The 27,906-nt window shown below is 41.0% G+C and overlaps 1 pseudogene; it reads left to right on the top strand.

The window, feature by feature from the left end:
- Window positions 1–6,324: 6,324 nt before the first annotated feature.
- Window positions 6,325–7,129, top strand: LOC123460873 (annotated as a pseudogene).
- Window positions 7,130–27,906: the final 20,777 nt, after the last annotated feature.

The raw sequence follows: 27,906 nt of genomic DNA, 5'->3' as shown, positions 1-27,906 counted from the left end.
GCATTTCCCTCTGTGCTTTACAAAACCAGGCTGGGAAGTGGGGCTGGAGGAATGGCTTAGCAGTTAAGGCATTTGCCTGCAAAGCCAAAGGACCCAGGTTCAATTCCCCAGGACCCACGTTAGCCAGATGTCCAGGGTGGCACATGCTCCTGGAGTTGGTTTGCAATGGCTGGAGCCCCTGGTGCACACCCATTCTCTCTCTCTCTCCCTCTTCCTCTCCCTCTCTCTCTCTTTCTCTCTCCCCCTCTTTCTCTGTTGAATAAATAAATAAATTAAATATTAAAAACAGGCTGGGGCCAGGCGTGGTTGCACACCTTTAATCCCAGCACTTGGGAGGCAGAGGTAGGTAGATCACTGTTGAGTTCAAGGCCACCTTGACACTACATAGTGAATTCCAGGTCAGCCTGGGCTAGAGAGCAAGAGCCTACTTCAGGAAAAAAAAAAAAAAAAGAGGCTGGGGATGTGACTCAGTAGTGAAGCACTTGCACAGCATTCACGTGGTCCTATACATTTATCTTCCTTGGCATTCACTGGGCATCACCTATAATCTGTAGGTTGGAGTCTTTCTTCCATGTGGCAAAATTACTGGCCATTATCTTTTAGGTGTGTTGCCCTTTGGCAGTCAGATTATCCATCTCTGGTCCATGAGAACATGTGACTTTGACTCTGCCTGGAGTATGATTTATTTACAATGATAGTTATTTTCATGCTATCCCAAGGGTCAGGCTAATATTCTCTTGTCTCTAAAGTTTTAGGGCGTCAATTACACTTTCTGAGTAATCCAACTTAAGCCAGTTTTGGGAAGATTTCCAAAGTGGAGGCAAACATCCACATCTGGTATAAAGTGAACAGATGTTACATTCGTAAACATCTAATTCTTTCCATGACCTTTTAAAATCTTTTTATAAACCACATGGGCTATATATTGAAGCTTTGCAAACTATAAACGGTCACTGTTGCATATTCTTACAGTAATGACCACATAATATTTCAGTCAATGATAGACCCCATATACAATGGAGGCTCCCTAAGATTACAACCGAGATAAAAAATGCCAGTTTCAGACAAATATCACATGTTTTCTCTACTTCGTAGTTCCTTGATTTTATGTAGGTCATAAAATCATGTACGTTTATATGATATGAAAGTAAAGCCAATACTGTCTGGAGAAACTGAGGAGACTAATGGGAGGGAAATTAAAGGGAGAGAATGGGGATGGTAGGACTATACTCAAAATGCATTATATTTGCATGAAAATATCCTTATTGGACATATTTCCAAAACTTCTATACCACAAAATGGATAACATGGAAGAAATGGATCAATTCCTGGACACATACCACCTACCAAAACTAAATCCAGAGCAGATAAGTCCCCTAAACAAACCTATTACATCTATTGAGATTGCAAATGTAATCAAAATCCACCCCAAAAGGAGAAGTTCAGAATCCTGATGGATTCTCAGCTGAATTCTACCTAAACTTAATTAAAAAAAAAAAAACCTGAAACCTCTTTTTCTCAACCTTTTTTGCACATAATCAGAGAGCAGGGTATGCTCCCCAACTCCTTCTATGAAGCTACCATCACCCTTATACCAAAACCAGACAAAGATACAATAAGGAAACTGTAGACCTAAATCCCTCATGAACTTAGATGCAAAAATCCTTAACAAAATCCTAGCAAACCAAATTCGACAAAACATCAAAAGCACTATCTATGGGCTAGATAAATGACTTAGCAGTTAAGGTATTTGCCTGCAAAACCAAAGGATGTAGATTCGATTCCAAGGACCCATGTAAGCTAGATGCACAAGATGGCGTGTATGTCTGGAGTTCATTTGCAGTGGCTGGAGGCCCTGGCACATTCATTCTCTATCTGCCTCTCTCTCTCCCTCTCTCTGCTTCTTTCTCTCTCTCTCAAATAAATATATAAATAAAAAACTTTTAAAAAGAAAAGCATTATCCTTGTCCATCAAGCAGGCTTCATTCCAGGGAATCAGGGATGATTCAACATATGAAAATTGATTAATGTAAAACACAACATAAATAATTTGTTTAAAATGAGCCACATGATCATTTCAATTGATGCAGAGAAGGTCTTTGACAAAATGTGACACCACTTCATGATCCAAACACTGGCAAGACTAGGCATGGAGGGATTATATCTCAACATAATAAAGGCTATATATACAAGGCCAGGCGGGGTGGCATACACCTTTAATTCCAGCACTTGGGAGGCAGAAGTAGGAGGATTGTCATGAGTTCCAGGCTACCCTGAGACTACTTAGTGCTCATGCATGCAACCCTAGTTAAACTTGTGGGTCATCAAAAGCAAAAATCAAAGTCAGAGGGGAAGTTGAGAAGAAGGGGTTCAATGGGAGGGAGACAAGAAAAAGTAATGGGGTGAGTGTGATTATAATACATTAAATATATAAATGAAATTATCAAAAACAATTAGTAAAACAGACTAACACAGGCTTGAGAGATGCCTCAGAAGTTAAGGCATTTGCCTGCAAAGCCTAACAAGCTGGATTCAATTCCCCACTACCCACATAAGCCAGATGCACAGACTGGTGCATGCATCTGGAGTTCATTTGCAGTGGCTAGAGGCCCTGGTGCACCCATGCTCGCTCTCTGTCTCTTTCTCTGCTTGAAAATAAATGAATAAAATATTCTTTTTTTAAAAAGACTGACTTATGCAATTTATATGTTTTTGAATACTTAGCAAGTGTATGATGAATTAATACTCAAATTCAATGCAAGCACATTTGAATGAGAAATACACCTTGGCTAGGTGGCACATGCTTTTAATCCCAGCATGCAGGAGGAAGAGGTAGGAGGATGGCTGTGAGTTTGAGGACTGCCTGGGACTACAGACTGAGTGCCAGGTCACCTTGGGCTATAAAACAACAACAACAAAAATAGACTTTGACACAACATGCCTAAAGGTGATGCAACAAACACAATTTGCTGGTAAAAGATTACCAGGGAGGCCTATCATAACAACTATGCCATGTTTCCATGATAAAATCTCCTTTGGAGGGTCCATAGAAAAACTTCTATAAGGGAAAAATGTTAGGTTGCCCTTAGACTTTTTTACAATGTCATAGAAAATGTCATAGAAAATTTTCAATAGAAAATAAGAGACAGTGAAAGAGTTCTTACCAAAAGTGCTCAGTGCAAAAAAAGTATGGCTCAAACATTATTTTATCTACTTAAGCTTTTTCCCCACACATGGGTGTATTTATAAGTAGGGATTTATTAAGGGCTGGAGAGATTTCTTAGTGGTAAAGGCACTTGCCTGTAAAGCCTAAGGACCCATGTTCAACTAACCAGATCCCATGTAAGCCAGACACACAAAGTGACATGAGCATGGAAGATTGTGCATGCACACAAGATGCACATGCATCTGGAGTTCAATTACAGTAGCTAGAGGATCTGGCACATAAACTTTTTCCCTCTCAGTCACTCTTGTTTTCACTCTCTCTCAAAAAAGAGGTGGGGGGGTGCAGTGTGTTAGGCTTACCTCAAAAAAATAAAAGAATTCATTAAGTATAGCTTCATAATCCATTGTCAAATGATTGGGAAAACTAAGCATTGCATTAACTTTTCTAACTCTATATAAGCAATATGGAGTACCAACATTAAAATATCGTCCAGATACTGTCTTCCAAACATAAAGTAGCCATGGTATTCATGACCCCACAGTGGCTGAAGCTACCTACACAAGACCTGCATAATAGGAGGGAGGAAAAAGATAACATTAAAATAGAAAAGAGAATTGTTGGAAAGGATGGATTCAGTGGAGGAGAGATTTGAGAGAGGGAAAAGGAAGATTTTTTGGAGGGGATTATGATCATGGCATACTGTTTAAAAGTATGGAGGTTGTCAATAAAACTATATATTTAAAATTATCATTGACATAATTGTCATTATTTGACCAAATGGCTTTCCTAAGTCTCATTTGCACAGTCTTTATTTGACCTGACTTTGACCTCACAAGGTGGGAGGAGGTACTCTCCTCCACAGATATTTGTTGGAGGTGAAAAGGCTATTGGGGGACTGGAAAGATGGCTCAATGGTTACAGGCATTTTCTTGCAGGGCCTTGATGGCCAGGATTCAATTACCTAGTACTGGCATAAAGCCAAATGCATGCATCTGGAGTTCATCTGCAGTGGCAGGAGTCCCAGATGTCCCCAATCACACACATATATTCATTCTTTCTCTGCTTCCAAATAAATATAGATACTTTTAAGAGGACATTAGTTAACTCTGTGAGTAGCTGATGTGATGGGTAACAATTAGGGCAGACAATAAACTAGGCACAAAGCTTGAAGGAAGAAGCTGGGGATGAGGTGTCCATAGAGCTGTTGAAGCACTGTGATACATTCATGGATTCCAGAAGGCCACACATGGGCAGAGAGCGATGTGCAGGCTCAAAGCTATGTGCATGCTCAGAAAAGCCCTGAGACAGCCATACACTCTCATCTTTGGCTGATCTTAAGGCCCTTCACAACCAAGAAGTAAGAGATAAGGCAGCCTAGTCAACTGTCTGAGGAAGGCTGAAGATGAGGCCCCATGCACAGAGCCTTGCATCTGGAGTCCATTTACAGTGGCTGAAGGTCCTGGCGCACCCATTCTCCCCCCCCCCCCATCATTTTCAACTAAATAAGTAAGAATAAATGAAAAAAATTTAAAAAGAGTTTAAGGAATGGGGATGGGGAAGAGGGGATATAAGAGTACAGCCTTTTATTATTATTATTATTATTTTGGTTTTTTGAGGTAGGGTCTCACTCTAGCCCAGGCTGACCTAGAATTCACTATGGAGTCTCAGGGTGGCCTTGAACTCACGGCGATCCTCCTACCTCTGCCTCCCGAGTGCCGGGATTAAAGGCATGCGCCACCACGCCCGGCTGAGTACAGCCTTTTAATTAAAAAATAAATAATGGCTGGACAGATGGCTTGGCAGTTAAGGCAGTTACCTGCAGTTACAGTCAGAGTCATATTGCTGGCAGAAATCACCCAACCAAGAGCAGCTTGTGGGGAAAAAAGGTTTATTTTGGTTAACAGACTCGAGGGGAAGCTCCATAATGGCAGGGTAAGATAATGGCATGAGCAGAAGGTGGACATCACCCCCTAGCCAACATAAAGTGAACAACAGCAACAGGAGAGTGTGCCAAACACTGGCAAGGGGACACTGGCTATAATACCCATAAGCCCTCCCCCCAACAATACACTGCCCCTAGGAGGCATTTAACTCCCTGATCTCCATCAGCTGGGAAACTAACATTCAGAGCACATAAGTTTATGGGGGACACCTGAATCAAACCACCACACCTGCAAAGTCAAGGACCCAGGTTCAATTCCCCAGGACCCATGTAAGCCAGAATCACAAGGTGGCACATGTGTCTGGAGTTTATTCACAGTGGCTGGAGGCCCTGGTGTGCCCATTCTCACTCTCTGTCTACCACTTTCTCTCTCTCTCTCTCAAGTAAATAAGGGCTGGAGAGATGGCTGAGCAGTTAAGATGCTTGCCTGTGAAGCCTAAGAACTCATGTTCAAATCTCCAGGTCCCATGTAGTCTTATGTACAGTGACGCAAGCACACAATGTTGCACATGTGCACAAGGGGGTGCATACATCTGGAGTTCATTCTCAGCAGCTGAAGTTCCTGGCATGTCCATTTTCTCTCTCTGTCTCTCTCTCTCTCTCTCTCTCCCTCTTTCTCTCTCTCTCTGTCTCTAGACAATAAATAAAAAATTTTCAAGAAAGAATGTAAAAGCCATATGATGAAAAGGAGTGCTTTGGAATGATGTCTTCTAGACACAAAGTTACCAGTGCATACATAACCTTACAGTGACTAATGTTAATTACACAAGATCTGTATAATATGAGGGCAAAAAAAGATGTCATCAAAATAATAGAGGGGGGGCTGGAGGGATGGCTTAGCGGTTAAGGCGTTTGCCTGCAAAGCCAAAGGACCCTGGTTCGACTCCCCAGGACCCATGTTAGCCAGATGCACAAAGGGGTGCATGCGTCTGGAGTTCATTTGCAGTGGCTAGAAGCCCTGGCGCACCCATTCTCTCCCTCTCTCTTTCTCTCTCTCTATCTCTCTCTCTCTCTCTCCCTCTCTGTTTCTCTGTCTAATAAATAAATAAAAATAAAATATTTTTTAAAAGTTTAAAAAAGTAATAGAGGGGCTAGTTGGAAAAATGAAGGAGTTCAGTGGAAGAGGACATGGTAGGAGGGATAAAGAGCAGTGGGGAAGGAATTATAATTAAAGTATATTGTGTATATGTATGGAGGTTGCTAATAATATATTTAAATGCATCTAGATTTATCCTTTCTTGCAACACACATCATGAAAATTAAAACTGAGTAACCATCTACTATAGAAAGAGCACACTAGGATAGCCCTTTATGACACCCAGACTCTACTGCCAGTGATGAAAAAGAAGTATCCCCAGTACCACCTGCACCACACAATCAGCTATCAATCTTCCAGCATCATCACAGTGTCCCAATGTGCTGTTCATAAAGCTCTGATTCAAGTGAAATTATTTAGCAAACCGTACCTTTGCCAAACTCAAGTGTGGTACTCAATCAGACACCATCTTACAAGCCATCTCCTCTTCTGCTATGTCTTCCTGATGGACAAACCATGCCCACTGTCAGTCCTGTGTCAATGGTAAGTTCAGATGGGCACTTTTCAGCTGTAGTCCACTAGCTCCACCAGGCACCATGGAGCCTAGTGTTCCAGGAATCCCAGGCTCTTCCTCCCCTCAACCAGTACAGTCAGAAGAAAAAGATGTGTTGACTCATCAACATCCTCCAGATACAACGTGATACTCACTCTCGAGGGTAGTGGTTTGGTTTGGACTCAGTCACAAGGTTCTCATCAACAACCATCACCACAGCCTGCCACCTCCACTACAGAAACGCCAGCTTCTCCAGCTCACACAACTCCACAGACCCAAAGGACAAGTGGTTGTGGGAGAAGAGCAGCTGAGGAAGATCTGGATGAGAAAAGGAGAAAGCTTCTAAGCAAATTAGGGCAGCAAGTGTGGGGTCAGTTCTCAGAGAAGAAAGCACATGACTTGAGTGCACCAAATGGTCAGCTGCAGAGCTGAGACATGAAGAGACAAGGCCAGGACATCTTCCAGCTCCTAGGGAATCGCCCTGTAACCACCATGCAGAGCTTGTCTGGCTGGCACCCTGCTGATAAGTGACAGTTCAGAAGGCCTTTTGGTGCCAAGCAGTTCACAGTCTCTAGACAGCAGAGTTTGGTCAGCATCGCCAGTGGACTCACGTCAACAGGACAGAGAGAAGCTGCAGCTAAGTCATCCTCACCTGAATGGCAAGAAAGAACCTGCAGCTAGAGTGGCTCCTTCCTGCCAGCCAAGGCCTGCAAGAAGCTCATTACCAACTTGCAGCACAGCGGTTTTAAATACTCATTGGTATACTCTGTTGTCTCCTCAGATTGGGTGTATCTTTCACCTTTTAAGTACTTATTAGTGACTAGCAAGGAAAATCAAGGTAAGATCAGGTAGGTTCTGTTTATATGACATTTCTGGCTGTAACTTTTTGCAGTTAAATTTGGTTCTTAAGTTGGAGTCTCATCAGTTAATGATTACACTGAAAAAGATTTAGTCTCCAGAAAAAGACTTACTTTGTGTTCTGATAAATATTGTTAAATTTATTAATTTTTATGTGTCTAATGTGTAAATTTTATCATAACTCATTGTGGTTTATTTTGCTTTTGATTTTGGTGGTGTTTTAATAAATGGGGATGTTAACTAAAAAAAAAAAAAGCTGCAAGATACAAGACCAATATACAATTACCAAATGTATTTTAAAACACTGGCAATGAATAGTTTGAAAATGAAATTAACAAAACAACTCCTTTTAATATACCACCAAAAGTAAAATCTTGGGGAAAATTTTTAACAAAAGTAGCATTAAGACATTGAAAACTGCAAAGCACCATTGAAAGAAATTGAGGTCCTAAACAAAGAGAGATGCCCTGTTCATGCGTCAGCAGGTGAGACAGTGTGGATGACAACACAGAAGGAGAGCAAGGTGGCACCTGAGTGAGACACTCCAGTGAGTCTCTCCTCCGAGAGACACGCATTTGAACACTAGTCCACACGCCAGCTCACCCTCACAAGAGCTAAGGAGGCCAGGTGAGTGACCACCATGGCTGTTTTAGTATAACCAGAAAATGAATTGAAAAGAGTAGAAGGAAAATGTTGGCCATATCATCACCTCCCCCTGCTTAGAGGAGGAGGAATTAACTTTAGGCCTCCAACTTGAAACCCAGAACCAAGTCCATCTCTGTGAAACTCAGGCCTAGTCAGAAAGCTTCTCAGCCAGATAACAGAGACTTGCCTAGGCCACCCCTCCCCAGCCTCAGGAAGACAACCAGGAGCAAGATTCCAGTGGCTTGGAGCAGGACAAGGAAGTGACCACCAGCATACTACGGGGAGGCTTACCATTGACCTGAAGCCTGAAGGCCTCTCCCTGCAGACTAATGTTCACAGATAGACCTACTCTAGGATTAGGCAGAAACTGCACCCTTGTGGGACACACTTTGTTGTTGATTTTGTTTTTTGAGGTAGGGTCTCACTGTAGCCCAAGCTGACCTGGAATTCACTACATCATCTCAGGGTGGCCTTAAACTCACAGTGATCCTCCTACCACTGCCTCCCACGTGCTCGAATTAAAGGCGTGGGCCACCACACCTGCTGGAACACTTTTGTTTTGGTCTGCACCACCCCCAGCCACGTGGGTCTACTGCTTATCCACCAAACTACTTAGGTACCTGTAGCTGTGAGACTCAGGTGTGAGCCATCTTACTACCAGCCTAGATAGTCCAAGGAATGACTCCATTACCCGTCTGTCAACACCAGTCAGACATAAATCAGGAAAACTTCAGCCTCTAGAGTGTAGGGCAGTAAAGAAAGCATGGGACTGAGGGTTGGAGGGATTGTTCAGTAGTTAAAAGTGCTTGCTTGCAAAGCCTACAGGTCTGGGTTTTATTCCTCAGTGCCCATGTAAAGGCAGCAGAAAGTGCCACATGCATCTGGAGCATGTTTTCAGTGGCTAGAGGTCCTGGTGCACCAATACTAACTCAGAAGGGAGAGAGAGAGAGGGACAGAAGACAAGGAATGAAGGGGGGAGGGAGGGAAGGAGGAAGGAACGGAGACAGAGAGGATCAGGATGTGTTTTGACACTCACTACTGGGCCTATAAGACCTAACCACTGGCAAGATTCGAATTGTTCCTGATCACAGATGAGTCCCTGCAAACAGAGCCTATGGACTGGCCTCAGTGCTAATTAGGGACCCACTGCCCCTGGCAGTCAGACCTATAAACTGACCAGCATCACCTGGGGCAGGTTCTGATGGTTTCTGGTCACAGGTGCAGCAAAGCACTCATTACAGCCCTGGACTTGGTCCTACCGCCCACGCTGTGCCAGTCCCAATAGGATACGGGTTCTGAGTTGTAATTTAGCATTGGGGCATTGAAACTGCCCACACCATTTTTTCCCAAACCCAGACAGTATCTCTCCCTCCGCCCCCCACCTCACACACACCCCACAGAGAGAGAAAGAGACAGAATATGGATGTGGGTACCCAATCATCACATAGCCTAGGGCTGGCTCTTCCATGATGACATCCAAATCTGGCAGAATTCTGTTGTGTCAGACCACAGGCCAGTACTGTGCACTAGGTATGTGGGCCTATCCTGGCTCCAGGAAGAGATTTGCAGGGACAAGTCACCCTCTTTAGATATTTTTCACTTCATTATGGGCAACAGACTAATTGAAGGTTAGAGACAGACCCTGCTACCAAGCACTCTGTGATGCTTAAATTGCAGCAAACACAGCAACAGGGCATTTGAAGCTAATCTGGGCTCAGGATGCCACCTAGTGACAAGTAGTGGAAGCGTCCACGGATTTAGAGGAAAATTCAAATTTCTGGAAGGAGGGACAAAAGCAGAGCCAAAATACAAAGACTAAATACCTAAGCCCTTCAGGGTGCATATGAGGTTAGACAAGCATCAAGAACTTTCTACAAAACCACAACCTCATCTAACAACAAAATCAGGCACCAGAAACCAACAACCTAACAACAATTATGTTAGACTAAAACAGAAAATTCAAAATAGTTTTAAGGAAATTCAGTGAGCTTCAAGAAAACAGAGAAATAACACAATGCTCTAACACATAATTTTAACAGATACTGAAATAATATTTTTGAGACAGGGCCACGTGTCACCCGGGCGGACCTCCAACTCACTATGTAACTGAGGATAGCCTTGAACTCTGAATCCTTCTGCCTCTACCTTCTGAGCACTAGGATTACAGGCACATGCCACCAAATCTATTTTATGTGGTGCTGAGGATCGGCCCCTAAGCAAGCACTATATTATTAGCCCTAAAGTAATCTTTTTTTCATTTGTTTACTTGAGAGAGAGAAGGAAGCAGAGAGAGAGAGAATGGATGAACCAGGGCCTCCAGCCACTGCAAATGTACTCTAGACACACGAGCCACCTTGTGCATCTGGCTTATGTGGGTCCTGGGGAACCAAACCTGGGCCCTTTGACTTTTCAGGCAAGTGCCTTAGCCACTAAGCCATCCCTCCGGCCCTGAAGATAGATAGATAGATAGATAGATAGATAGATAGATAGATAGATAGATAGATAGATAGATAGATAGATGGATAGATAGATAGATTTTTTTTTCTTTTTTGTTTTTTTTTTTTTTGAGGTAGGGTCTCACTCTAGCTCAGGCTGACCTGGAATTCATTATGTAGTCTCAGGTTGGCCTTGAACTCATGGTGATCCTCCTACCTCTGACTCCCAAGTGCTAGGATTAAAGGCATGCACCACCAAGGCTGGCTTACTGAAGTAATTTTTAACAGAAACCCTTGGCATGAAACACATACTCAGTAAAGTTTAAAACTTAATAGAATGCTTCAATAGCAGAATAGAACAAACACAAAAATTAATGGACTTCAGCCAGGCTGTTTGAAATATGTAGTCAGAGGAGAAAAAAGAAAAGGTATGAAGAAGAATAAAGAACTTGGAAACTTCAGGGTATCTAGAGAAAATTACTGCCAAACAGTCAAGGAAGAGCAGATTGATTTTTTTGTTCAAAAGAATTAAAATGGAATAACATGCAATATAGCAAAAATTGTACTAGAAAGGAAGCTTATAATAATGAATTTCTAAGGCAAAAAAAATCAAAAATCTCAAATAACCTTTCACTGAAACACAAGACTAAATGAAACTCAAAAGCAGTAGAAGTTCATCACTTGGGAGGCAGAGGTAGGCAGATCGCCATGAGTTCGAGGCCACCCTCCCTGAGACTACATAGTGAATTCCAGGTCAGCCTGGGCTAGAGCTAGACCCTACCTTGAAAAACCAAAACAATTATCAGTAGTAGGAAATAAATAAATAAATATTGGAATAGAAATAACGTACAGACTAAAAGCATACAAAATAACAATGAAATAAATGAGTTTTTTTAAAAGATTAAATCAAGAAACTTTTAGGTACACTAAGATAAAAAGAAAAGAGATCAAAGCTGGGCATGGTGACACATGCCTTTAATCCCAGCACTGGGGAGGTAGAGGGTAGAGGTAGGAGGATTGCCGTGAGTTTGAGGTCAGCCTAGACTAGAGTGAGACCCTAACTCAAAACAAACAAACAAACAAACAAAAAAAGCCGGGTGTGGTGATGCACGCCTTTAATCCCAGCACTCGGGAGGCAGAGGTAGGAGGATCGCCGTGAGTTCGAGGCCACCCTGAGACTCCATAGTGAATTCCAGGTCAGCCTGGGCTACAGTGAGACCTTACCTCAAAAAAACCAAAAAAAAAAAAAAGAGATTAAATAAGGTGAATAAGGTGAAAAAATAAACATTATGACTGATAATACAGAAATGCGAAAGATCATTAAACATTGTTATGGTGGGAGGAGAGATGACTCAGCAGGTAAGAGCATTTGTCATGCACGTGTGAAGGCCTGATTTGTCTGGAGTTTGAGTCCTCAGCACCCATGTTAACAGCTGGGTGTGGTCATACACACCTGTATCCCCAGTCCTGTGGGGAGCTGAGACACCAGAATTAATGGGGCATGTTGATAAGAGGTGATAACTGAAAGTGACAGTTCTACGTTCCATGAGAGATTGTGTCTCAAGGAAAAGTGTGAAAAAGCAATAGAGGAGGACACTCAACATTGTCCTCCATGTACACATGGGACAAACACACCTGTACTCACCAATGTCACACACACACACACACACACACACACACACACAAAAGATTATGAACAATTCTATGCCAGAATTTGACAAGCTAGAAGAAATGTAGACATTAATACAACATACACTTTACCAAGACTGAATCATGAAGAAACAGAAAACCCAAACAGTCCAAGAATGGATAATGAGATTAAATTCATAATAAAGTCTCCCATCAAAATAATCTCAGGAAGCCAGGCATGATGGCACACGCCTTTAATCCCAGCAGTTGGGAGGCAGAGGTAGGAGGATCACTGTGAGTTCAAGATCACCCTGAGACTACAGAATGAATTCCAGATCAGCCTGGACTATAGTGAGACCCTACCTCGAGAAACAAAACAAACAAACAAACAAAAAATAATCTCAGGACAATAATTTTTCTTTTTTCTTAGTTCTACCAAACACTTAAATGATAACTCATACCAATTCTTCTTAAATAATTACAAAACACTGAGGTGTGGATTCTTCCAGATTTATTCACTGAGGCCAATACCCTGATACAAAAATCAAGACACAGAAAGAGTGAAAGAGAAAGAGAGAATGCTGTAAGAAACCACAGGGAGAAACTGTCTTAGAAGGGCTTTCTGAAAAAAGAAACATTATGTTTTGGTCTTGAAGGATGAGTAGGACTTTTCTAAATGAAGAGAAAATGTTTCATTGAGTAGGAGCAGCAAAGTGAAGAATGTGTCCTGATATCATAACCTAACTGCATGCCATTTTCCCACCATCCCATCACCAGCAAGCATTGTGTGGAAGTTCGGCCTGCTGTCCACACTCCTTAGTTAGTTCTCCACCTACTCACGCTCACATCTCTTCTTTGTCCAGTTTCCAGACTTTGCTTGTGTGGTTTTTGGCTCTGTTTAGTCCTCTAGGACTCAATGTCTGTGCTTGGTGCTCAAACTACAGCTTTTCTATATGATGTGCAAGTCGGTTTGGCCATCAGACCCCTGGTACCTATGTTGCTGAAGGAAAGAAACTCTATCCTAGGCAGTTGTGTCTTGAATGAGAAATGTTCCCCACAGGCACATGCGTTTAGAGACTTGGTCCCTAACTGGTAGCACTGTATTGGCAGGTTATGGAACCTTGGGATGTAGATAGAGCCCAGCAAGCATAAGAAAGTCACTAGAGACAAGCTTTGAAGGAAGATGGACCTCTGGCACCAGCCTGCACGCAGTCTCCTGGTCTATGTCATGTAAACAGTCTGCTCCTGTGCATGTCCACCACTATAGATGGAGTCGATCCAGCCATCTTGATTCCTCCACCATGATGGACTACACCCTGTGAAACCATGAACCAAAACAAACCCTCCTCCTCTAAGTTGTTTCTCCCATGTATTTTGTCACATTAACAAGAAAAGCAATTAATACAGTTTTTTAGCAATCATTCCACCAACAGCCTGAGGTATGCTAGGGTATGAAAGAAAACAGAATGTTCTAGGAAGAATTATTAGTCCACTATAATTGAAAACTACCTGAGATAATATGAGTAATGTCTGGGGAAGGCTTTGAGTCAAGCTCAGGGTCTCACTACCCAATGAGACAGATCATGTGACATAAAGGAGAGACCTATTATTAGGGTTAGAAAATGCAGATCGGTCAGGACTTGCAACATTGGACTTCTGCCAATGCAAGATATAGTCCAAATTCCACTTGATACTGACAGCCTTTTGTTTTCTCATTACTATCTTGCTCTCACTTCTGAAATATTAACTCACATAGTTTTGCTTCAACATGATCATCTTGCATATGTATTTTTATATCATACTTTTTCATCTGGAAATATTTCTTTACATATGCTCCTATGACTGTCCCTCCTAGCTTTGGAAATCCAATTTCAATACCCAGCTAAAAGATCACTCAGCCAAGAGATCATTTTACCACTGAAGATTTCCTGCATTCTCCTGCCATTTACCACTCAACATTTTTCATGATACCTATATGTCATCTCCCTTACTCATTAAGTTGTGAATGCTTCAAGACAGAGGATATATATTTTTCACTTTAGTCTTCAGTTCCAACTGCTATGTTTAAGACTCTTTTTTTTTTTTTTTTTTTTGAGGCAAGCTGAACAGACTGGCCTTTTTTATGCAAGAGGTCAAGAGAAAGAGAGAACTGGTGAACCAGCCACAGTAATTGAACTCCAGACATGTGCACCACCTTGTGTGCACGTGCGACCTTATGTGCTTACATCACCTTGTGTGTCTGGCTTACGTGGGATCTGAAGAGCCAAACATGGGTTCTTAGGCTTTGCAGGCAAGTGCCTTTACTGCTTAATCTCTCCAGCCCTATTTAGGACTCTTAATAAATGTTCACTGAATAATATGCCAGCTGTTGTCCAGTTTTATATGTGAGAATAAAATTTTAAAAAATTAACAATGTTGTAGGTATATGGAAAGTTCATTTCTCATATAAATTCCCTGAGCAAAAAATACTGGATCTTCACCAGCTATATATCTGATAGAGGATTAATATCTAGGATATACAAAGAACTCAAAAAGTTAAATAATAAGGAATCAAACAAGCCAATCAAAAAATGGGCTATGGAGCTAAATAGAGCATTCTCAAAGGAAGAAATACAAATGGTATATAATCATATAAAAAAATGTTCTAGGTCACTAGCCATCAGGGAAATGCAGATTAAAACTACATTGAGATTCCGTCTCACTCCTGTCAGATTGGCCACCATCATGAAAACAAATGATCATAAATGTTGGCGGGGATGTGGAAAAAGAGAAACCCTTCTACACTGTTGGTGGGAATGCAATCTGGTCTAGCCATTGTGGAAAACAGTGTGGAGGTTCCTAAGATAGCTAAAAATTGATCTACCATATGACCCAGCTATAGCACTCCTAGGCACATATCCAAAGTACTCATCTCATTTCCTTAGAAGTACATGCTCAACCATGTTTATTGCCACTCAATTCATAATAGCTGGGAAATGGAACCAGCCTAAATGTCCCTCAACTGATGAGTGGATAATGAAGATGTGGCACATTTATACAATGGAGTTCTACTCAGTGGTAAAGAAAAATGAAGTTATGAAATTTGCAGAAAAATGGATGGACCTGGAAAGGATTATACTAAGTGAGGTAACCCAGGCCCAGAAAGCCAAACACCACATGTTCTCTCTCATATGTGGATCCTAGCTACAGATGACTGGGCTTCTGCGTGAGAATGAAAATACTTAGCAACAGAGGCCAGCAAGTTAAAAAGGAGACATAAAGGGAAGAGAAAGGAAGGGAGGAGGGTACGTAATAGGTTGATAGTGTATATATGTAAGTACAATGATTGTGATGGGGAGGTAATATGATGGAGAATGGAATTTCAAAGGGGAAAGTGTGGGGGGTGGGGAGGGAGGGAATTACCATGGGATTTTTTTTATAATCATGGAAAATGCTAATAAAAATTTTAAAAATTAAAAAAAATAAAAATAAGAAAAAAAATACTGGAAAACTTACTATATAGGAAAAAAAAAATTGAGGCTTAGCAGTTAAGCACTTGTCTGTGAAGCCTAAGGACCCCAGTTTGAGGCTCGATCCCTCAATACCCATGTAAGTCAGATATACACAGTGATGTATGCATCTAGAGTTCATTTGTAGTGGCTAGAGGTCCTAGTGTGCCCATCCCCCCCTCTTTCTCATCCCCCCTCTTTCTCTGTCTGCCTGTCTCACTCAAATAAAATGGGGGCTGGAGAGATGGCTTAGAGGCTAAGGCATTTGCCTGCGAAGCCAAAGGACCTCGGTTTGATTCTCCAAGACCCAAGTAAGCCAGATGCACAAGGGGGCGCATGCGTCTAGAGTTCATTTGCAGGGGCTGGAGACCCTAGCACACCTATTCTCTCTCCCTCTCTCTGCCTCTTTCTCTCTCTCTCTCTCAAATAAATAAACAAAAATAAAGTTTAAAAAATAAATGAATAAAAATTTTAAAAAATTGTAAAAGAAAATAAAAATTGAGCTGGATGTGGTGGTTCACACATTTAATCCTTGGGAGGCATAGGTAAGAGGATCAACCATGAGTATGAGGCAACCCTGAGACTACATAGTGAATCCCAGGTTAGCCTAGGCTAGAGCAAGAACCTACCTCAAAAAAAAAAAAAAAAGAAGAATGAACATAAGAAGAAGTCAGTAAACAAAGGACCACATATTAAGTCATACAAAAACATCTATGGGCTGGAGAGATGGCTTAATGGTTAAGGTGCTTGTCTATGAAGCCTAAGGACCTAGGTTCAATTACCCAGAACCCATGTAAGCCAGATGCACATGGTGACACATGCATCTAGAGTTCATTTGCAATAGCTAAAGACCTTGGCATGCCCATTCTCTCTCTCTCTCTCTCTCTCTCTCTCTCTCTCTCTCTCAATAAATAAATAAATAAGTAAAACATACGTGTCCACTCCCCAAAAAGATATCACTCAGGCCACCTTCACTGAGTATACTGGAATAAAATTAAATCTTGGGCTAGAGAAATGGTTTAGCAGTTAAGGCACTTGCCTGCAAAGCCAAAGGTTTCCCAGGACCTACATAAGTGAGATGCATAAAGTGGCACATGTGTCTGGAGTTCGTTTGCAGTGTCTGAATGCCCTAGCACACCCATTCTCTCTTTCTCAAATAAATAAAATAAAATAAAATCTTAAAAACTAATGTGTAGGGAATGAGGATGTAGCTCAGTGATAGAGTGCATGCTTCACATGTATGAGGCCCAAGTTCAATCTCTAGCAACACACACACACAAAGAAAAACTAATGTGCAGTCAAATCAGATATATACTTAAAAAATTTAAAAACAATATATTATTCTTTAGTTCAACAGAAATAAAACTGGAAATTATAAACTATGTATCAACAAATAAAGCAACATACACACAGACACATTGCAACAAAAAAAAATAATTCAGGGAAAAATTAAATTAAGAAAGAGTTTATTGGCAGACAGCCTCACAGGAAGTCAAGAGCCTCAGCCACTCGATTCCTTAGAACCTTCTGTCCTTAGTCTAAATGCAACTGCAGGGTGATATTCTTGTTTAACTTGGGTGGCAAGAGGTGTCTTGACAGCTCCCCTGGGTTCTGGGCCTCATCTTACCCCTGGGCTTCTAGAAACAGTGCTCTTCACTGGAGAGTTTGCTGCCCTTGAAGGAGTCCCATGAGCAGAAGAGAGACTTGATGCAGGGTTCATACTTGTCCAGGGAAGGAGAAGGAGTTTTCTTAAACAATTATTTGTTTCCACAATGCAGGCCACACACTAACACATAGCTCCACTCTCTGGAGATTGAGAGTACTGCAAACACAGCTCAGAGAAGCCCTGCCCCAAACCCAGAGCTCAGCTTCTCTGGGCCAAAAGCATGACATAATCTCACCTTCTATTAACTGGATCTCTGCAGCTAGCTTTCTTTTCCTGGAATACTGCAGACTAAAAGCACTGCATACGTAATGATCTCAGAAATCCTAAAAGCAGTCCTGTGAAATGTGGCATGTCACTGTCACCTTACAGATGAAGGCACATCAAGACCAAACAACTGCACACAGAGCACAGACGGCCCATCCTGAGTCAGCAGTCACTGCCTCCTCACCCGGTTTCCCTCTGCTTCCCTTACGTGCCTACCCTGAGGCATCCAGCTGGACTAAGGTGCCATGCTTGGGGATGGTCGTACAGTGACTACAACAGAGGGTCATGTGGAAGTTGACTGCTCACTCCAGCAATCTCTGTGTGTACCACCAGGAACTCTTTGCTTAGTGAGCCAGAAGGAAACTTATGCCTAGTTTGATGAAACAGCATCTTTTTGGAAAGATCTGTACTGTACGCAAGTCTACAGGATGAATGCAGTAATCCTCTGAGCTCTCAGGGAATCCTGGGGGTACTCTGACTGTGCCGCTTGTTCATCAGACTACAAAATCTCTGATGGCAGACTGCCATTCTCTCAAGTGGCCTCAGTATGATTGGCATGCATTATCAATAAAAAAGTATTTGTTAGGAAGCAGGGCGTGGTGGCACACAACTTTAATCCCAGAACTCGTGAGGCAGAGGTAGAAGGATCACTGTGAGTTTGAGGCCAGCCTGAGACTACATAGTGAATTCCAGGACAGCCTGGGCTACAGTGAGACCCTACCTTGAAAAACAAAAAAATAAATAAATAAATAGCTACAGGCCCTGGTGTGCCCATAATCATTCAATGATTCATATTCTCTCTCTCTCTCTCTCTCTCTCTCTCTTTCACTCTATCTCATAAATAAATAAGTTTTGGGGCTCAGGTATATTTTGCTCTCTCTCTGCCATTTTATATATTTTTATATATAAAATATTTATATATTTATATATTATTATTAAATATTAATATATATTATTATATATTATTATATAATATTATATATTAATTAATTAATTAATATATGCCCATAATCATTCAATGATTCATATTCTCTCTCTTTCAGTCTATCTCATAAATAAATAAGTTTTGGGGCTCAGGTATATTTTGCTCTCTCTCTGCCATTTTATATATTTTTATATATAAAATTTTATATATTTATATATTATTATTAAATAGTAATATATTAATATTATATATTAATATATAATATTATATATTAATTAATATATTAATATATTATTTATTATTTATATATTATGTATTTATGTATTTTTATATATATTTATATATTACACAAAGTATTCCAGAGTTAAGAAATTTAATAAAATATGAAATATTCTCATACTTATCAGAAGCTTAGCAGAAAGTAGTAATGGAGTTTTAAATCCCTGGGTAAAGAATATATTATTAAATATATATTATTGGGACAATTGGCTATCAGGAAAAAAAGTAGTTAGGTCCTTACTTCATACCACAACAAAAATAAAGTACAGTTTATGTGGAAAATGTGTTGAATATTGCTGTAAATTTATGATGTAGATTGCATTCCTAAGTAAAACCAAATATACAGCCATAAGGAAAAATGGGCTGGTTTAGCAAAATAAAAACCACAAATGTTTCAAAAGAAAAATAACAAACTGGGAAGAAGCATTTCCAAAATAAATAACACAAAAATAGCGAGAGATGCATTAAATATATAAAATACACACAATAGGCCTGGAGAGATGGTTTAGCAATTAAGGCACTTGCCTGCAAAGCCCAAGGACCCAGGTTCAATTCTCCAGTACCCATGTAAGCCAGATACACAAGATGGTGCATGTGTCTGGAGTTCATTTGCATTGACTAGAGGCCCAGGTGTGCCCATTCTATCTCTCTCTCCCTGTCTCTCTCTCTCTCTCCATCTCCATCTGCCTCTTTCTCTCTGTCTCTCTCTCAAATAAATAAATAAAAAGAGTTTAAAACAGTAAAATACACACAATATACACCACAAAAGATTAATATTCAGTAACACTTAAAAAGATAAAACTAGTTGACATAAATAAAAAAAATTTAGAAAAAATTTTATTTTACTTTTACTTATTAGGGAGAGAGAGAGTATGGTGCACTAGGGCCTCTAGCCACTGCAAACAAACTCCAGATGTATCATGTGCAAAGATATCTCACCTTGGGGCTGAAGAGATGGCTTAGCAGTTAAGGCGATTGCCTGCAAAGCCAAAGGATCCTGGTTAGATTCTCCAGGACCCACATAAGCCAAATAAACAAGGGGGCTCAAGCATCTGGAGTTCATTTGCAGGGGCTGGAGGCCCTTGCATACCCGTTCTCTCTCTTGCTCACTTGCTTGCTCTTTCTCTCCCCCTATCTTCCTCTCTCTCAAATAATAAAATATATTTTTTAAAAGATATCTTACCTTATTAGTAACCAGTGAAATTCAAATTAAAGAATATGCCGGGCTAGAGAGATGGTTTAGTGGTTAAGGTGCTTGCTTGCAAAGCTTAAGGACCAGGTTCAATTCCCCAGTACCCACATAAGCAGATGTACATAGTGGTGCATGTGTTTAGAATTCATTTGCAGTGACTGGAGTCCCATTTGTAAAAATAACATATTTTTAGAAAGATGCTAATTCACCCATCAGATTACTCAAAAATGAAAAAGAGTGATTCCTTTCCCATTTTGGAAATGATGTGAAAAAATCAGTGCTTTTATAGATTTTTTTTCTTAGAATATATCAACCCTTAACTAATTATAGTTTCCTTTTATATTTTTATTTATTTATTTGAGAGAGAGAGGGAAAAAAATGGCAGAGAGAGAGCAATAGAGAATGGGCATGCATGGCCTTCAGCTGCTGCAAATGAACTCCAGATGCATGGGCCACCTTGTACATCTGGCTTGTGTGGGTCCTGGGGAATAGAACCTGGGTCCTTTGGCTTTGTATGCAACTGCCTTAAATGCTAAACCATATTTCCAGCCTGCCTTTTATATTTTTAATTTTTTACATTTTTCTCTTTCAAAGTTAACGTTGGAATAAAAAGATAACCAAGGTTTCCTGATGGTCATTTGTCATAATCACTTTTTAGGAGACAGGATCTCATGTAGCCTGCTCTAACCTGGAACTCATTATGTAGCTGAGAATGACCTTGAACTCCTGATCCTGATCAGCCAACAAGGACTGGCACTCTGCGCATGCTCTAGCTCACATGGCTTATCATGATTACTTGACTCTATGGTCACAAAACTGTCACCACCTACAAGGAGCTCTGTGTGGATCTTGGCTTCATCCTAACATGGGCAATGAAAAACTGGTTTCAACTCATATGCATGATTTGGATAAATTAAATTAAATTTGGGGGAAAAGCCTTTAAATGGAAACTAAATAAAGACTTTTGGAAAAATCTAGTAAGAAAATATGTCTTTTAGAAGCAAGATACTTTGTTATTGTTACTAATGTTCATCTTATACTGTTATGATGTCATTATATGCTTCCACCTTTAAAAAAAAACAGTAGGATATTACTGAAGACTCCACACGATTAGGCTGCTAAGTCACTCAGAAATCCACTGGGGCTGAGCTGAAAACCTCCTCCAAGTAGACCAGCTGACAGAAAGCTGAAAAAAGCTACACTGCATGCAGCTCCATGGGAGAGAGAAAAGTCACAGTGGAGATAAACAACAGAGGACACTGCATGCCTTAAATTTGGCCAACCAGGCCAAATGAGTCAACAGGTACAACAGTGGCATGTCTGTTATGGGGGAAACCAACTGCTCTCTAATTAGACTGGAGGCCCACTCCATGGGAGGGAACACATCCCTGATACTGAAAACCTATGATGGGGAAGTCATGAGCCCTACGGGTATAACACCTGCTGTTGTCTGGCTAAATGTATATATTATGTTCACCAAACTGTCCACACTTTTCTTAATATTTATACCCATGTATTAATGCTACTCTCACTTTTTGTTAAAGAAGCTTCTCTTTGCAGATGGCAGTGACCTCTGGGATGATTCAAAAGACACCATAGTGCTGAGAAGTGACAGCGGAGTGCTCAGCACCAAAACATCTCTATCACACCTTCCAAGGCTCAGGGTTCATTGCAAAAGAAGTGGCAGAAAAACTGTAAGAGCCAAAAGAAGGGTAGGACTCCTTACAATGCACTCTTCCAGACACAAAATGGCCTAGCTATCCATGACTTCGCAGTGCCTGACATGACCTACACAAAACCCTCATAATAGGAGGGAAAGATGATGGCATCAAAACAAAAGAGAAACTGATTGAGAGGGGGAGGGTATATGATGTAGAGTGACACTGTGAAGGAGAAAGTATATGGTGAGGTAATTACCACGGTTTATTGTCTGTAATTATGGAAGTTGTCAATAAAAAATAAATTTTAGGGCTGGAGAGATGGCTTAGCGGTTAAGTGCTTGCCTGTGAAGCCTAAGGACCCCGGTTCGAGGCTCGGTTCCCCAGGTCCTACGTTAGCCAGATGCACAAGGGGGCGCATGCGTCTGGAGTTCGTTTGCAGAGGCTGGAAGCCCTGGAGCGCCCATTCTCTCTCTCTCCCTCTATCTGTCTTTCTCTCTGTGTCTGTCACTCCCAAATAAGTAAATAAAAAATTTAAATAAATAAATAAATAAATAAATAAATAAATAAATAAATTTTAGGGCCTGGAGAGATTGCTTAGTGGTTCAGGCATTTGCCTGCAAAGCCAAAGTGGTTCGATTCTCCAGGACCCACGTAAGCCAGATGCACAAGGGGGCACATGCATCTGGAGTTCGTTTGCAGTGGCTAGAGGCCCTGGCATGCCCATTCTCCCTCTCTCTTTCTGAAATAAATAAATAAAATATATTAAAAATAAATAAATAAAGATAAAATTTTAAATGTAATAAAAAATTAGGAAATCATATTTCTACAAGTTCATATAAATGTGATGTTTAAGCATTTTTCTGGAAAGTCTGAAATAGATTTAAAGCATAGCATGGGAGCCGGGCGCGGTGGAGCACGCCTTTAATCCCAACACTTGGGAGGTACAGGGAGGAGGATCGTCATGAGTTCAAGGCCACCCTGAGACTGCATAGCGAATTCCAGGTCAGCCTGGGCTACAGCGAGACCCTACCTTGAAAAAAAAAAAGTATAGCTTGGGAACTTGTATTGAAGAGAGGAGTGATGATACTTTTTACTTTTCTATATTTTTGAATGTTTATAATGATTATTTTACCATTCACTTATATATTAAGAGTAAAAACTGAAAGAAATTATAAATAATAGTAAGAAAAACGTCAGCTGTTTCTGAAATAGCCCTATACTGTTCCCTGAACTAACACTTAAGAGCACGTCTAAGGCTCCAGTGACTGGCTTGCAAGTCAAGGCTAACTCAAGGGGAAGGAAACCTCACACAGCAGCAGATTCAAGGACCTCCCTTAGGGCTATTTGAGGCTTTGCAAGTGTAATCACAACCACTGAGACTTTCTCACAAGCTTGACATTAGCTTGACACTCCCCAGGAGGACAAGGAAGCTGCCAATTACACAGAAAGCTGTGTGCTTCTAACCCCAATTAAACTAAATAAAGTCTTGAAAGTCTCCTCTCCCTCCTCCTGCTGTGGATCTCCAAGTTTACTCCCCAGTTCCTGGGGCACTCCAGAGTTCCTCTGCCTCAGGAGTCCTCCTTCCTGGCTGGGGACCAATTATGCCAAGGTTGAGTTGCTCTCAAGTGGGAATTCCTGGGGGGGCTTGTTAACTTCAGGGTTCTAGAAAGCAGGGGAGGGGTTATTAAGAGCATCTGCTCATTAGCAGCTAGGACACCAGCAGCTAAGCAGAAAAAAGAAGTGACAGCGTCCTTCAGAGGCACCTGCTAACTCTATCCCAGGGGTATACTTCCAAGGAAGCACATATCTAAGGCACCTCCCCTTCACTGCCGCTATCATGCTGGTATTTCCAATGTACGTTACATCATCATAAGCTCAGCTTCCCATCCGTGCTGTCATCATCACCTCTGTCCACCCTCATCCCTAAACTATCCAGCTTCCCCTCTTATACCATCATCCTCCATATCACAGCCAGTCCATCATCTCACCACCATTATCATCATCGTCCGTGCTGTCATCCCAAATACAATCATGCAGGTTCATCATTCCATCTCCCCCACGGCCAGCACTCTAATGTCTACCTGCAGCCCATGAAAAAGATAATAATACCCTGAAGACTCACAGAAAAGGCCTTATTTTGGAAAAACAGACAGAAGTATTTTTTTTTTAATTTTTATTTATTTATTTGAGAGCGACAGACACAGAGAGAAGGACAGAGAGAGGGAGAGAGAGAGAATGGGCGCGCCAGGGCTTCCAGCCTCTGCAAACGAACTCCAGACGCGTGCGCCCCCTTGTGCATCTGGCTAACGTGGGACCTGGGGAACCGAGCCTCGAACCGGGGTCCTTAGGCTTCACAGGCCAGCGCTTAACCGCTAAGCCATCTCTCCAGCCCAGTATTTTTAAATAACTATTCTGTAATTCCAATAAATTGCAAGAGGACAAAACAAACTGTAATAATAGAGTAACAGACTAAAGTAAGAAGCATGAGCTAGATGATAACATAAAACTTGACACTGCAAACAGTAAATGGAAGGTTGACATATTGCAAAAATTGAAATAAAGAGAAAAAAGAACATCATGACAATAGAAGAGTGGAGGATGGTTTGCATAAATCCATCCCACTAGTATTAAAAACTTCTAAAGAAGGCCTGAGGTTTTTTTTTTTATAGACTATTTTTTTTAATATTTTTTGTTCTTTTTTTTATTTATTTATTTGAGAGTGACAGGCACAGGAAGAAAGACAGTTAGAGGGAGAGAGAGAGAATGGGCGCGCCAGGGCTTCCAGCCTCTGCAAACGAACTCCAGACGCGTGCGCCCCTTTGTGCATCTGGCTAACGTGGGACCTGGGGAACCGAGCCTCGAACCGGGGTCCTTAGGCTTCACAGGCAAGCGCTTAACCGCTAAGCCATCTCTCCAGCCCAGGCCTGAGGTTTTTATTGTTCAGTGTTTTAAGGCACTTGTTTGCAAAATTCTCCAAGACCCAATAAAGTCAGAAACAAAGTGGCATGTTTGTCTCTCTTTTTCTCTCCTTCACCCTTCTCTCTTTCCTTGCAAATAAATAAATAAACATATTTTTAAACTTCTAAAGAAGACAGCAGCAAATGGATCCAAGGCAATACTCAAAGATGTGCCATACGAAAAATGTGATATAGTTAGAAGCCTGAATCTCAGAAGAAATATGACAATGATCAGAATGACACCTATATCTCAGAGAAAATACATTCACCTGATAATCTGTCCTCCACCCTATTGATAGAATCATCCATTCAAATTACAAAGCTTAGAAGATCTCTCCCAAATTTAAAGATTTCAGCTTTCCAGAGTTCTTAGGGTAAAATGGAAAATTCCAGTATAACCATCAAAACCCAGTTTGGATGTGCACATATTCCATATGTTCTTCCTAGCTGTCCTTCTTTCTGATTGTTAAACATATCCTGTACTTTCTGGGGAAAAAATTTCTTCTCAACTCTTCCCCAGAATTTCTTCCAATTAATACCTATTTTAGGATCTCACATATCCTCATATAGCCATAAGGATGTTGTCTCAGACCAATATCATCCCTTATTGCTCAGCTTTATATGGTTTGATAGCCACTAGAATAAGATTCTAAGTTATATTCTTCTACAAAATTTAATAGTTACTCTTAAACACTTGTATTTCTACATAAAGTCAACATGTCCTTTCCAATCACATTCCAAATCAAATAAATAAATCTAGTATTTTGTTTTGTATTGTGATAAATCTATCAACTTCAGAAATTTAGAATTTTTGTATTTATAATAGTCTTCCAACCAATGAACATGGTCTAACTCTCCACTTATTTAAATCTTCAATTTCTCTGATTTTTTGGTGTGCATATGTGTGTGTGATATGTGGTGTGTGCACATATGTGTACATATGCACATTCCATGCACATGCATTTAAAGTCAGATAACAGCATCAGACAGTATCCTTCTCTTATCATTAATCCACATGTATACTTGAGATGGGGTTTCGCCCTCAACCAGAGATGCTGTCCATCACTGATAAAAAGTGATAATCTGGTTCTCAACCCCTGTAGACTGGGATTACAGAAGTGCATGGCCATGCTCAGCTTTTTTGGGCTCTGGGCAGTCAGACACAGCAAGCTCCAACAAAGGAGCCCTCATGCTTAAGCAGCAAGCACTCACAGCCACTGAGCCAGGTCCATGGCTCACTCTTAAACTTTAACTTTTTTTTTTTTTTTTTTTTTTTGGTTTTTCGAGGTAGGGTCTCACACTAGTCCAGGCTGGCCTGGAATTCACTCTGCCATCTCAGGGTGGCCTTGAACTCATGGCGATCCTCCTACCTCTGCCTCCCGAGTGCTGGGATTAAAGGCATGCACCACCATGCCCAGCTCAAATCTAACAAATTTCTTTTAAAAATTAACAAATTCTATAAATAGGAGTTACATTTTTCTCAATATTGTGCTAAAATACCTGACAGAGGGCCAGAGAGATGGCTCAGCAGTTAAAGGTGCTTGATTTCAAACCCTGATGGCTCAGGTAATTCCCCAGTACCCACATATAGCCAGATGCAAAAAGTGGTCCAGGGCTGGAGAGATAGTTTAGCTGTATGGTGCTTGCCTGTGAAGCCTAAGGACCCATGTTCAACTCTCCAGATCCCAGGTAAGCCAGACACACAAAGGTGAGGCATGTGCAAGGTCACAAATGCCCACTAAGTGGCAGAAGTGTCTGGAGTTTGACTGCAGTGGCTGAGGCCCTGGTGTTCCAATTCTCTCACTGTCCCTCTCTCTCACTCACTCTAAAATAGAAGATTAAAAAAGAAAATATAAAGTGCTCCATGATCTGGAGCTCATTTACAGCAGCAGGAAGCTCTGATGCACCCATTCTCTCACTCTCTCTCTCTTTCTCTCTCCTTCTCTCTCAGAATTGGGCACTACAACTTTATGTTTGATTATTTATGTGTCATTGATATTGTAAAATACATTCCAAGTTACAAAATGTTTTATTTGACTATTGGGTATAAATTTAAAATACTCCAGTTTGTTTGGAAAACATAAAAAATAATTGCATTTTTAAAGGGGGAGGACTCAAAGCAAAGGACCCAAACAAAAGTAAAATAGGTAAAATGAACTTAGTATCTACAGGGGGTATTTTGAAGCATATAAGCAACAATCAGCTATAGATCCAAAGCTACAGGCACCTGAGAATTTGAAAACAAATTTGACTTTCATTAGTCAGAGTGCCTCAGATGCACAAAAGAGATTGCAAAAGAGAGAAGGAGCCCTAGGGATGCCAATCTTTCAGTTGATTGAAATTTCTCATAAAGTTTTCAATAACAAGGACAAGGTTGAAGAGATGAAGAATGAGAAAGTATTGGCAGCTGCATTGACTGGAGGACCATCTCATGTCCTACCAAAAGGAGGAATACAACCTAGACTGGTGACCCTCATCCCCAAGCCTGAAAGAGTAACAATCACTGTAGTGTTGGACCCTCCCAATGTGCCCTGTGAGCAGGATGGCCTGTAGAATGACGGCCTCAGAACATGGGCTTTCTGAGAAGGGACAGCAGGCAGTGCACCAAATGTCCAATATCATTGATAATGGCCACAAATGGCCAGGTTCAGGGACTCCCTCCAATCTCACTGGTCTTATCAACATTTCCCACGCAGATCTCTGGGTGACTATTCTGAGAGTAAATAGATTTTTGAATTTTCTGGTACATATGATTATCTACCCAGTTTTGAGCATCCAGTTTTCTAACTCTTAAAAAGACAATGTTAGTAACTAGTGTCTTGGGAAAAACCTTGGGAAAGACATTTCTCCAGCCCTTACACTGTCAAATGAAAAAGACATACTGAAAGCATGGTTTCCTATATGTGTCTGGATGATATGAGATTAGTCAAATTTGGGACTGGAGAGATGGCTCAATGGTTAAAGATGCTTGCTTGCAAAGCCTGAAAGCCTGAGTTCACAAATTCTCCAATACCCACATAAAGCCGGATACACAAGGTGGCACATATGTCTAGAGTTCATTTGAAGTGACAAGAGGCTCTGGTGTGCCCATTCCCCACCCCAATTGCAAACAAACAAATAAATAGTTTTTTTAAAACTAGCCAAGTTAAACGATGTTTGTAACTGGACAAATGGACATCAGGTACCACCTGAGCAGGCTTGCGCTCGCCA

The sequence above is a fragment of the Jaculus jaculus genome, chromosome 5, assembly GCF_020740685.1.
Source record: "Jaculus jaculus isolate mJacJac1 chromosome 5, mJacJac1.mat.Y.cur, whole genome shotgun sequence".
NCBI lineage: Eukaryota > Metazoa > Chordata > Mammalia > Rodentia > Dipodidae > Jaculus > Jaculus jaculus.
Note: the sequence above shows the minus strand (reverse complement) of the source record. Positions and strands in the feature narration are given on the sequence as shown.